Consider the following 13,424-nt stretch of genomic DNA (forward strand, 5'->3'; position numbering starts at 1 on the left):
ACAAAAAATGACCATTTTCATGCAGCTATTCAGCTGTGTTTTCTTGATCTTGCTTTTTTTTTTAGTCCCTTATATTTGTTCGTATTTGTTGCCTGGTTTCTTAGCAGTAAAAACGGGGCACACGGCAGGAAGGTTACTATGGCCAACTGAGCCTAGTTCCCAGCTCCCAGCATTCTGTGCTGCTCGGAAAAGAGTGACCCACTCTCTAAGCACTCTTCACATAAGGGTCAGTTGTCATTTGACATGTGGTTGTTTAAATTAGTTCCCGGCATAAAAAGCCTGACCACCAAAGATGCTTGTTGTTTCGGAAGGATAAATGATTTCTGTAGCTGCTGCTGTTCACATTTGTTGTCTGTGACATATTTTCACATATTGTACGCTTCCAATGGCACAGGTATATAAATCAATAAGAGATTTATAATAGGTGAGCAAGATAAAAGGGAACATGAATTTAAATAAAAATGACTCAAGAATATTTCAATCTTGTCATGATATGGAAGGCATATTAAAGAATGGTGACACTTCAGCTGATATATTATCAGGCAAACGATGCACAGAATTGTTTCTTGCCATAGATACAGAATGATCCTTATCTATGTGTCCTGTATTGACTGCTCTTTACTGTAACTACATGTGGGAAATGCAGGCATCCCCGTGTCTTCATCACATCACCATATTGTAAATGATCTGACCACTGAGTACAGTTTCTGCTGCACCCTTGTCTGCTTCCCCCAGTACTGCCAAGGAGGCGGGTTTAGGATGGAGACCTAACTAAACTGATGTGCTGTGCTCCAAAGGAATTCTGTTAATTTCCTTTATTAAATGATTTTCCACTTCCAAAATGTGTAATATTAATTCCTCAAAAGCACAATGGTATGCATTGATAGGGTAGAGTGACATTGTATTTTAAAGAGACAACATGAGCTGTAACATGCATAAATGGATGCATGCATTCAGACATACAAACATACAGATGGACAGACATGTATACAGTACCTTCAGTATATGCATGCCTACACACTGCATGTATGATGTATAGGAGGCTAAAAAAATTGTTTGAGATTCTAGAGGAAAACATGAATACAAAGCCAAGCTGACCCAATCTCAGATGAATATGACTTCAATGTCTTTTTTTTTTTGCTTTTTCAACAACTGTGTCAGTGTCCTTAGGGACACATATTACTATAAAGCTGTGGTGGGCTAGACAGAGATGTTGCTAGGATACCAGTCTGTCATTTTCTACTATGAGCTGCTGCAAGAGAATAGTAAATAAATAATTTTTTGTCTTCGCCTTTTGAAGCAGTTTACAATAACAGAAAATATATCTGCACCTTTGTTTTTCTCTACATTTTGATTGTTCTCATGTTTTACGGCTACAGATCAGTTGTTTTTTCCCTGGTGCTGTGGCCTGAATGTAGCCAGTCCATTTCTGTATTCCTTATTGGTGGGGTATGCTTGTCAGTAACTAGGATTCAAACATACACCATACACCGTATGTCTCTCTGTAGACTTATAGTATTTGATAACAACAAGAAAAACAAGACATTAAGTGCAACAGCTTTGAAAGCCTGGAGACTTGGCTACCTTAAGACAAAGCTGTGCTAGAATATGTATAAACCATTTGATGAATCTATTTCAAGATAAATCAAAATCTCTCTCTATTAATGGTATTGGGATGTCAGGTGGGCCATTCAAGAGGTTACTACATACCCATAAAGCCCAGAGAGGTTACCCTTATTTGGGGTGTCCTATAGACATGGTCACAATGACCCTGAGGTCTGACACATTTACCTCTGTACCAGCTTTATGCAGTTGCATAATAAATGGCCAAACTTGGACAATTTTCTTCCTTATCATCATCTTCTTCCTCTCCCTCTTCTTTTTCTCCATTTTAATTTTCAGCCCACACTACTGAATTGTACATCCTGTAGTACTCCTTTCAGCACTCCTAGTAATACTTCTCACCATTGATCTGTCCTTTGTGGGTAGCATACATCTCAAAATGTTAAGCCCATACAAACATTTGTTGTTTGTAGCCAACTTCATCTTGCAGTTTGAAAAGTGTTACTGGTAATATTCAAAGGAGAGTGACCATGGAGTTTACTGGTGTAAGATTTCTACTGTTGCACAAGTGAAACATGACATGTCCCTTCCTATACATTTGCCCATAACTCATTTCATTCTGTTTTTGTATAGACCCATGTCTTGGATTTCATAGATGTATCTGTTGTTTTTCAATCATAACATATTAGGGTCTGTAGCAGCCAATAATGTAATAACTACCGTTAATGTAATACCTGCCAATAACGTAATAATTTTTCCATTCTTAAAGTAATAAAAGTCAATAATGTAATAACTTACCAATAATGTAATAAAATTTCTGAACCAATAACATAACTTTTTGCGCATAATGTAATAAGTTACTACATTACATTATTACAATACAGATTATTACATTATTAGCTGGGTTAAAAAAAATCATTAAAAAATGTAATCACTGGAGCTGATTATGTAATATTAAACTTATATCACTTTATTTCAGTTTTATTTATTGGCTATAAAGTGTCATACTTCCATGTCACTTACCCTTACTGTTGCCTCTTTCAAATAGCTGCTCAAAAACCTGACCACACACACACGCACACACACACACCTACTCTCTCTAGAAACTATGACTATTTATTTGTTTGTGGTACCTGATGGTTAGACTTATCTCCAGCCCTGCCTTCTACTCCTTAACCATTTGAGTACCAAATGAAGTGCGAGCACACATGTTTGCAAACACAGACAATTACTCTTATGTCATATAAGATGAAATCTAAACCTCTTTGAAGATGCTTTGTCCTCGAATACAAAGACCACCATTTCTTTTCATGAAAAATGTCATCTTTAATTAAGCGTATTTAAATCATTTTTTCAAGAAAACTGTTTCAACCACATTATTATAGATATTCAGCACTCTCTCTCTCTATGTATATATACCAGACCTGACTCCTGAAAGGTTACATGAAAATGTTTTACCAAATCAGAATCCTTGCCCTATTTACATCCCTGGGTATTTGAATACAGTCATGACAAGCTCGACAAAGCGTCTAAAACCGAGGCAAATGATATCTATAGTTCATTCTTGAAGACGTGCGTTTTCTTTGGCAGTCCCCATAATTGACCACTAGATGGCCGTTGATTGACAAGTTATCCAGTCATGTGACTCTGACATTAGGCTTTCTTCCTTTTTATAATTGATATGTATCTATCTGCTTTGATAGTGTTTCATAATGTACTTTTGTCTGTTTTTATGCATATTTGTTTGTCTTCATGAATATCTGTTTGTCTTTGTGTAAAATGTAGTCAGCTCCTGTGGCAACAATTTCCAATGTATGTATTTTTATGCCTACACCTGGTAATAAGCAAACTTTCAATGACAAACTTTCAAAACAAAAATTCAATGATACCACATAGACATGTATTTAAACATTTTAGGGAGTGTAAATAAGGCACTAAATGAAAGAAATGTTTTTGCAGTAAAGGCAGCCTAGCTGACCACATTCAAATTCACAAAACTGACAGAATTCAGAAGGCGTTTTTCAGAGAGTTCGCAAAATTAATCTCATTAGAAAGCAAGCGCGCAGAGAGTGTGTGATTGGGCATACTGAGCATCAATCAATCAGCATTTTAAACCCCAAGACGCACAGAATCAGTGACGAGAAATCACGGCTGCACTCCAAAGTTATGCCATAATCCCTTAAGCCCTCAGTCAGTGATAGCTCAATGTGACATCATGTGATGTGTAACACCACATAAACATTTCCAGGGCCTGTGAGAGCAAGGGGGTGAAGGAGCTGTGGGAAAAAATCTGCTCTGGGACGCACTTTAATTAAAAACATCATACATTTGCGTTACTATATGCACCTTTACCAGAGAATGGTTTCTGAAGAGATGTAGAGGGACTTTGTTTGGGGTGTTGGTAATCATGCAGTGATTTCCTAAGTTAGCTGAGCTCAGCAATCCCAATGACATTGTCAAAATTTGGTGTACCAATAAATGTCTGGTGAGCAATGTATGGACTGTTAAATAATAAGTGCTGCACAATTAAAATAGTTAATTCTGATTCAATTTTGTGTTCATTCATTTATTATTATCAAAACTTTATCTGTTTATCATAAAGTCTGTTGCTTAATACAATGAGGAACATGGTCGTGTTAGCATTTTTGCAAAATAGAAAGACAAACAGCATTAAAAGCTAGAATTCTCTCCTTTTGCAAATACACTTACTGTATAGTATAGTATCATTTGTTATCGCTTCGGATAGTTCCTGTCTGCAAAGGGAGGTAGGATGAGAATATGGTACCTGTTCCTGTTACTGAACAGCACGTCAACATTGACATTGATTGTCCTCTCCCCTGGCCAAGGCCAATTCCGCAAACCCAAGGAGAGAGAAGGGACAAGGAGCATAGTGTTCTTCACCTGATAAAACACAATATACAGACTACTTCTGTGGTACAGAGTGTTCCCTAAAAAATAATAGCAAAAAATATGAGGGATAAAACGAAAGGATGGCAAGAAATTCTCTTCAGTCAGTATTTCTTGTTGTACATGTTATTATGTATACATATAGAGAGAGCTGCTATTTTATTAAAAGATTTGACCTTAGTACTTTGTGTACATTTCTTAGCTACACTTACACCTCCTCTCAGTGTCTATGTATCTTTAGCCCAAATAAAAAATGTTTTCTGCCTACATAACTGTTGGAAAGGTAATGTTATTGATAGCAAGGTGGAGCATTTGCCCTGGCTCAGTTCTGGGCTGTTGCTGCCAGTCCTCTAGGATGATGTAAGATGAGTGTTGATTGGAACCTATCTCAGTTAGTGCAGTTAAGCTTTGGCCATTTTTATAAACATACTCATAAAAAGAAAAAGTTTTGAGGCATTGAATCTCTTCACAAACAATGTTTTCTTTTTTCAATCTTTATTTATTTACTCACTTACATTTAATCATTTGGCAGACACTTTTATTCAAAGCGACTTACAAGTGAGGCAGAGTGCAACACAAGCCAAGCAAGGAGTCACAATAACAGAAGTGCTGAATGATCAGGTTTCAATATTTGGCCTGACAAGGTACAAGCTAGCTGGTAGAGACACAAGTGCATTAAAGCATTTTTTAATTATATGGAGAACAGAGGTTAGGACATAAGGAATTGCTTTAGATGGTAGTGATTCAGGTGATGAAGTGAGTGTCTACAGATGTTTCTTAAAAAATAGTGAAGGACTCAGCAGAACAGAACGTCATTCCACATTTCATTAACCCATGCAGCAGATGCTCCTGTTTAGTGTGACTTACAAAGTTCAGTGCAACAGTGGAGATAATAAGGCTACAATTACATTTATTCATTTGGTAGAAGCAAATTTTAAGACCTTATGGCAAGTAATATTAACTGTAGATAACAAGGTGTAGGCAACAAGGTCAAAAGCAGTGTGGTTAAAAAGTAGTGATAAGGAACAGTGCTTAGAACCCAAAAGTAGCTAGCGTGGTTCCCCCATGAGGCACTGGTGTTGTACCCTTGGGCTGGTGATATAAATATTGAAAATGTAGATTGTTCTAGACAATTGTGTCCGATCAGAAACGATAACTAACAACTGTAACTGAAAGTAACAAAATTGATGGTCAGTGCTAAGCAACTATAACTGTAACACCTCTAACTGAAAGTATACAGCAACACAGTTGAAGGATCAGTGCTGGGCAGAAATCGGGGAATTGGGGAGAAAATGGGAAAAAAGAAATAAGTATCAGTGCTTGGAAAGGGAAGATTGGTGTCAGGGAATTTAAAATCCAGTCTGAAGAGTCTGTGGCAGAAGATGGTCAGCAGCTCTGCTTTTCTGACCATTATGGGATGCTCATTCCACCACATGGGAGCCAGACTGGAAAACTTGATGTGCAACCTCATACCATACCATGTGTATGGTATTGTAAAATCCAGAATGGTATCAGAAAACCTCAGCCCTTATTTAATGTTGTTGTTGATCTGTTTGTTTGTTTGATGTGCCTGGGCCAGAGTGTTTGCCTCCACATTCCAGGGCATTCTGAAACATTGGCTATAAAGATCCATGTCCACTGTTTGTGATGCAATTTATTCCTAAGATCCTTGTACTGTGGAGCGTCTGCCATTCCGTTACATTCAATGTCTTCACTCTTCTCTTCTCCCTGATCTAGCAAAAAATCTTATTTTTTATTCAAAAAGCTGCAGAAAGAAATTGGATGAAAATCATCAGACTTATGACATTCCCCATACACTGCATTAAGTAGGTTTCACCCAGTAGACCCAGATCCACTTGTTCCTCTATTACTCTGGATTTATCCATAAGCATTCAGGTTTCACCTTAAAATCTTTGTATGATTTCTGGTCCTACTATGTTGATGAGTGGTTGTGGTCTTGCAGCTGTTGTGCTGTTAATGGGTGTGGTACCTGTCTAGTACATTTGAATCAATTGGTTAATGGTTGCAAAAAAGCAGAGGTCATTTTGAGTTCATTAGGGCTTTGCTGCCATACATGTGTATGCTATGTTCTGCTGAAGCTACGAAGTTACTTTGTATGGTAATTTACTCTTCACAATAATCTTTCCTACTGCTGCCATATTCCCCTCTGTCCTACATGTACAGCCAAAGACCCCTTTCCTGTTGAGTATCCAGTCAATACATGAAATGAATTAAAACATCCCCATGACCATGGAGATGTTTTAATTCATTTTGCTTTTATTTTCCAAGGAAGTCGCATTGAGAATGATATATCCTTTCCAAGAGAGACTTGACATGTCCTGGAACAGTCATCTCTGGAAATGAGAAAATCTTTGAGGGGGAAGCTGGGGTGTGGTCTACTTATTCCTACAAAGATGTCATAGCCAAAGGGAGTGTGTCCCTGTTACTGTCAGCTCTATCTTACTCACCGACTGTGTTCAAGAATTCAGTCCACCACTTTAATGTCATGTGCTGTTGCTTTTTTCAAAACTGGAATGTTATTCTTATTTGTTATTTTACCATTAAATGTCTCCTGATGCAATCTGTAGTAGATTACATGTTGTGGGCCTTTTACAGCCCAAGTACAGATGACTTAAAACATTTTATGGTAACATTAATATTCAATGAACACTCAGGCATGCCTCTTCAACCTAGCGTGGCCTTTGGGGAATGAGCCACATAAGAAAATTGGGAGTTACAAACTTCAGAATGTCTAGTCTTAGACTGCATTCAAAACATCTCTTCACTAATTTTGTTGTATTTGTGTAGTAATAATAATAATTACATAATTACATAAGAAACAGTAAAAAAAGTGCTCAGTTATAGTAAGCAGAAGCACTGTGCAAGGATGCTCATACATTGTTAAGACAAACTAATGGAAAAATTATGAGGGTTTTTAGTAGTTTCCTTCTTCAGGGACTTTATTTCAATTTCTAAACTGATGAAGATGAAAAAAAAAAAGTTAAACGTCAACAAAGGTGGCAGTTTTAGGGCACACCACAGGGTAAACTGAACATGAGAGAATATGGCCTCTTACAACATGACAGGTCCTCTGTGCAAATTCGTAATTGTTCAGTTTAGTATCATTTTAGAGCATATCTGTTACGAGTGCGCTCTTTTCTTCAGTGCTACTAAAGATATGTTTTCACCCATCAATATGAATACAAGATCTACCGAAACCACAAGCCACTACTTCACACTACTGCCCACACAGAGAATGCAGGTCCACAAAGAGGAGTTTCATACTGTTTTTAAATCCAACATTGCTGTTTGTAAAACTACGCCTGTGTAGGCCCACAGCGGCACTTTGGCGTACACTGAGAGGAGAAAAAAAAAACATCATGAAGATATCACCGCGACGTGATGTAGGCAATGCAAAACAATTATATAACTGAATAGAAACACTGTTTTCCCAAATTATAAATGGGTCACCTCACTTTTAAACCTTCCTGTAATGGACGTTTTGAGCTTGACAGATTCACAATAAATATAGTGCAAATGAAAATCCCAGCAACGACGGGGAGAGGGGAAAACACAAAACAAAGAACACAATGGCACTAACCGCAACTCTGCCTCAACAAACAGCACCTAGTCCATGAACAGAATCCAATGCAGTATTCATCAAGTGTCAAACTAACTCCACCTTCTCACTTTTCGAGCTGAGGCAACAGACGCAGTTCATCTGCCAAGGAGCGCGTTGAGTGGTTAATAAACAGACCACCCACAAACCAGCAGACCTGCCAATGCACCAACGCATGCCAAAGGAGCCTCGCATGGTGGTAGGAGCCTCGCATGACAGGCTGAATATTAAAATACAGTCCTCCACAGAGCCTGTTCAACACCCACAGAAAGCTGCAAGCGCCCCAGAGGTTGATCTCCATGAGTGCCTTCAGTAAATCTTTGAACTTTCACAAAAAAAAAAAAATATTCAGAAAGTTATATAATTAATGCTTTATTCTTTATACTGTATATAAAGATTTGTCAAGCTGGCAAAATGCAAATGAGCGCAGATCCTTGGAAAGCTAATCTGTTCAGTTTCTTTGGTCTTGTTTGGATTCTATTCATGTCATTTTATAAAATGTATTGTTTCATAAGTAGAGTAAGTGACTAATTTAAACTTGTACTTCATTACTACAGGAAAGGTAAGGAGAGAACATTATGGAAGAGTACATTTCAGGAGAGAAAAGGCCAGATAGAGTAGTCTCTCCATTTAGATGTAATTGGCGGAAGTTTGATTTCCTCCTCTCATATTGGTGCAGGTCAAAAGGGAGGCAAAGAACTTATGTTACTGTTGATTGGTATACACAAGCAATAGCTCCTACTGAGCATTCAACATGGTCTTTTAAAGCATAAGAAAGAAAAAGAGTTGAAAACAAGGTTGAGCAATACACCCAGCATGAATCCTTATGGCAATCCTGGTTCCAGGGACTGAAATGACCGCCCCTTGTGTCTGGCTGTTCTTCGCAGCTGTGGGTGGGAGAGGGGAGGCGGGGTCTCGTCATGGATTGATAATGCATTAGAGTCAGACCCCACACTAAATGACACAAGGCTGCTATTTATCATTTGTTATCAAATATAGACACAGCATTAACCGTGTAGATAATGGCCACTGTGTAAAGAGACCATTTGATATTGAAATAACTGACAGTAGCAGTGCAATTCCCTTGGTTCAAAAATAATGTGTGTAAGACTGCATAGAGCGCAAGGTGGCCTGTATTCACACCTAATCCATCAATGATTTTCCACAGTTATCACTGCAATAATATATCCCCAAATAAAAGATGCCTTTCATGTACAGAGGCCGACGTACAGGGTTTGGTATATGAAATGAACTCATGAGAAAGTCAGTGCTTGTCCTCTCAGATCACCGTGTACACAGCAGGATTAAATCACATCCCACCAAGACAAAATCAGAATTTAGCACAAGCATACTTTATAGATATTTATGAATTTGAACGTATGAACTGACTTAGCCATTACAATATTTATGAGAAACAAAGCAAAGATGTAGAATGTGCATGCATCACATCATATGACATTTAGTTCTACTAACATGTGCAGTGGAGCCATCCACTGCTTTGCAATAATCAATGACTTCATATTGTGTAAAACGTCTGTTAACCTGTTTTCCAGAATACCTGTATCGTCCTAATCTTGTGCCTTGTCTTCACTCTGCCTGTGTGCAGTGTATGTGGTGGAATTTTCTTTTGTCAGATGGCTATTGACGCACAATATTTTCCAGCATTTTAAACAAACTCAAAGATGTTTTTCCTTTGTTACTTTTCATCTCCATCAATACTCTCCTTCCCTCCCTTTGCGAAAGACCTAAAGAATGCATAGATCTTGATCAGTTTCAAAGCGTTGATGGGTATATTTTGATGCATGAGCCGTTAGCCTTTCTTCTGTGCCCCAGAGCAGTCTAATGAAGACAAATAACCTGTGTCCATCTCTGCACTGGAGATACCTCCACTGAAATGCATTGTGAAAATCAATCATCTGTTTCATTTTCATTTCAGCCTCCCCTGCAGATTGGCTCTCTATCATGGGAGGAAATATGTCCTTGTATCTCAGTCTTACACTATTATTTCACATATCTCGGTGACACCCCACAATTACAAAATGAAATGGAGATTCTAAACATGCGCAATGGCAGGGAAAAAAAGCCATTACAATAGCAGGAGAAGGTGTGACTGCAATCAAAAATCTGTCGGCGCACTGTCACATGAGGTCAGCTGCAGTTTGAGAGGTTGCCTGGATATGACATGGTTATCACTTAGGTTGAAGTGTTTCCCAGAAACAGCCTTGTTTTTTTCTGCTGGTTGTTGATGCCTCTAACTGATACATCTATTTTTCTGTTGTCTGAACAGATTATTTTTTTCCAAAAATGCAAGGTTGCATATCAGTAAAATATGAGATTTTATTTTGACAAACAAATATAAGGTATTGCATCAAAAAATTTGATTAATGATAAAAGGTTTAAGATTTAAAAAGCTTCCAAATAATCATGTCTCCTCAGATACTCAGATGTATGTATGCGATCTATAATTGTAGTGATGAGTGATTCTGTTGCCCATACTGCATGTACTATTCATTTCAAGTAGTCATACCACACAATTCATTACATTACATTACATTCTGTTAAGACAGTTTACAATTGGGTTTAAATGATACATGGGATGCTTCTTCCAGATGGATGAGCACAAAGCTAATAAAAAACTCTCATAATATTCCCTTTTTCAATGCAACAAAGTTTAAACCAATGTATACAGTTGCATCAGGGTCAAAGTGCTGTTACTAGTGTTATGTTATTTGTTTTCTTCGCAACACTGCACTCCACAATGGCATTTACTGCGCAAAGGGTGGTTCCTGGGGGCTCTGGTTAATTTGAGAGGGAATGACCCTTTTCCATGACCCAAAATAAATCTTTCAGTGACAACAGGCTGGACATGCAATATTAAATGTTCAGTCAAACATGGATTTTATGGGTGGGTTATCACACAGGGTGGTGAGGCATCCAAATCCATTTTTTTGAGCACGGGATTCTGCAAATCTCATAAAGCAAAATTGCGTTAGTAATTGATACTGGTGTTTTGGTAAATCTTGCCAAATTGTGATATGAGAAAGCATTAACCTTATTTTCATATAAAAGCAAAAAATAGCCCTCAGTGAAATCAAACAGTGAAAACTTGAAGAGCAAAAACGTGATTGATTCTTGTATGGACTCGTACTGCTCCGACCACCTATGATCCTTGCACACAGAAGGAACGAAATGGATATGGAACGCATTAGACTAGCCTTGTGTACCTGCGAGCTTGGGAAAACGATGGGGCCGGCCTTCTCACAGGCCAGTGAGAAGTAGAGCACAGCACCGGCTTGAACACAGTGGGTAGTGGGGACATCAGCTGTCACCCATTCCTCGACAGGTAGAGGTTACCTCTGTGGAATCGTCACTTAATTAGCAGGCCCTGGGGAGCAAAATCTCCATTGGTGTCTTTTATCAAGGAGTCCTTGTGTATTTTGGTCTTTTGTGTCTAAAGCGAGTTAATGAGAGAGTGTAGAGAGGTGTCAACCACAGGAAAGGTGAACTAGAAGAAAGATAAATGGATGGTGTACTCTGTATGCTCCAATTGTGTACTTATTCATGTTGACATGAAAGAAGAAAAACAACGAACGTCAGTGTACCATGGTTAAGATCACAGTAATATCCTCTCTGGTCACTGAAATAGTCAAAGGTCAGACCAAGATTACTTTCCTCAACACCAACATTGCCTGTTGTAAGACGATTATCATTCAGACAATGATATGCCTTTGTTCACTGCCTAATATGTAAGGCTCTTAAAGTAAAATATCTGACATATTTGAAAGGGTTTAGAATTTGTTTTCAGGTAAAACTATAAGTGATTTTATGCTGTATTCTTGAATAGTGAATCCATGTGCTGTACAGTTCCGTATTACTTTAATAGATTGATCTTTTCTTATGTGTCCCTTTACAGCTAAATGTTCATTTTAATGTGCTTTGTGAAATATTACTTCAATAATCATTATAGTAAAATATGAACACTCAGATATTTGGTTACATGTGTATTTAGAGAACATGCTATGCTGTCCAAATGAAGTGATACGTTTTCAAACATTGTTGTCAATATCATGGATGCAATTTAATGCATATACAACAAGACCTGATGTTAGAAGGCTTCCTCCTTGCAACCCACATAATGCCATATTCAAGCAGGTTCTGGTAAAATAGTTCTCTTTCTTTCTATACATGTCTATGTAGACATATGTAGAAATGTAGATATATTATCTACATATGTGTGTGTGTCTGTGTGGGCATGTGTGTATAGAGAAGGGGGGCATAATATAACAGAAAAAATATATACTGGCATTGTTCTAGTGCCAGTGTAAAGAGAACCAAGACAAACTAAGGAGTGCTACTACATTTTTTCATTAATCTACCTTTTACTATTCCTGAACCAAATGGAATATAAAGGGACTAACCTAACACTTGGTTTTGTTGATATGCAACAGAGTTCATTATAAGTCATGTAAACACTAAATCTCTATCTGAGATTTAGTTTTTATCTATTCATTTTTTATTGGCCAAGAATCTGCCTTTTGAAAATGGAGAGCAACACTTATCCTTAGGATTCTGCAGGAAATTAAAACACCATTGACAAGAAAGCAGCACACAGTACAACAGTCCAGAAAGTCCAGAGATGCTCCTGAAATGTGACCTCTCATTTCATTGCAATGAAACGGAAGCTGCAGGCCTTAAATTGAAAGTGCAGTTCTATCTTTGGGCCCTCAAAGTCATATCTGTGGGGAGGAATGAGAGCTGGGAAATTGTCGCAACAATGAAAAAAGGACCGTGAAGAGTAATGGTCCGCAACAGATCGAACATTGTGAAGAGAGCGTGGTTTTGTCCCCAAATACTATGTTTTGCGGAAATACCCAGGCTACCAACAGTACGCTGACATTTTGTGAGGAAACCAGTTCATTAATATTTAATAACCAAATTTCAGAGCATTACTGGTAATTTTTTCACACAACATTCTAATCAGAGACATTGTGAGAATGCAATTTTTTGACCCTATACATCACAATGTCAAATTGTAATTCAATACTGTATGTTAACATTATGCGCATACATAAGGTATTTTTCACACTGTTGTTAAAACCAGCTGACAATGACATCATGTGGAATTGGCTGATGCACTATGTCCAGAGGTTCTAAATGGCTGGGACCAGCATAATGTTAGACTTGCTTGAAGTGCATTCTCTTTCACTATTCAGTTATCAAATTGTTTAACTATTGATAATGATCATATTCCCCATCAAGGAACTCTCTGGCCTTCTTGTCATAGGTCAAGGTAGGGCTTTACTAGGTTAATGCTTAAACCAGAGACATTCAGAGT

The sequence above is a fragment of the Megalops cyprinoides genome, chromosome 6 (genome assembly GCF_013368585.1).
Source record: "Megalops cyprinoides isolate fMegCyp1 chromosome 6, fMegCyp1.pri, whole genome shotgun sequence".
NCBI lineage: Eukaryota > Metazoa > Chordata > Actinopteri > Elopiformes > Megalopidae > Megalops > Megalops cyprinoides.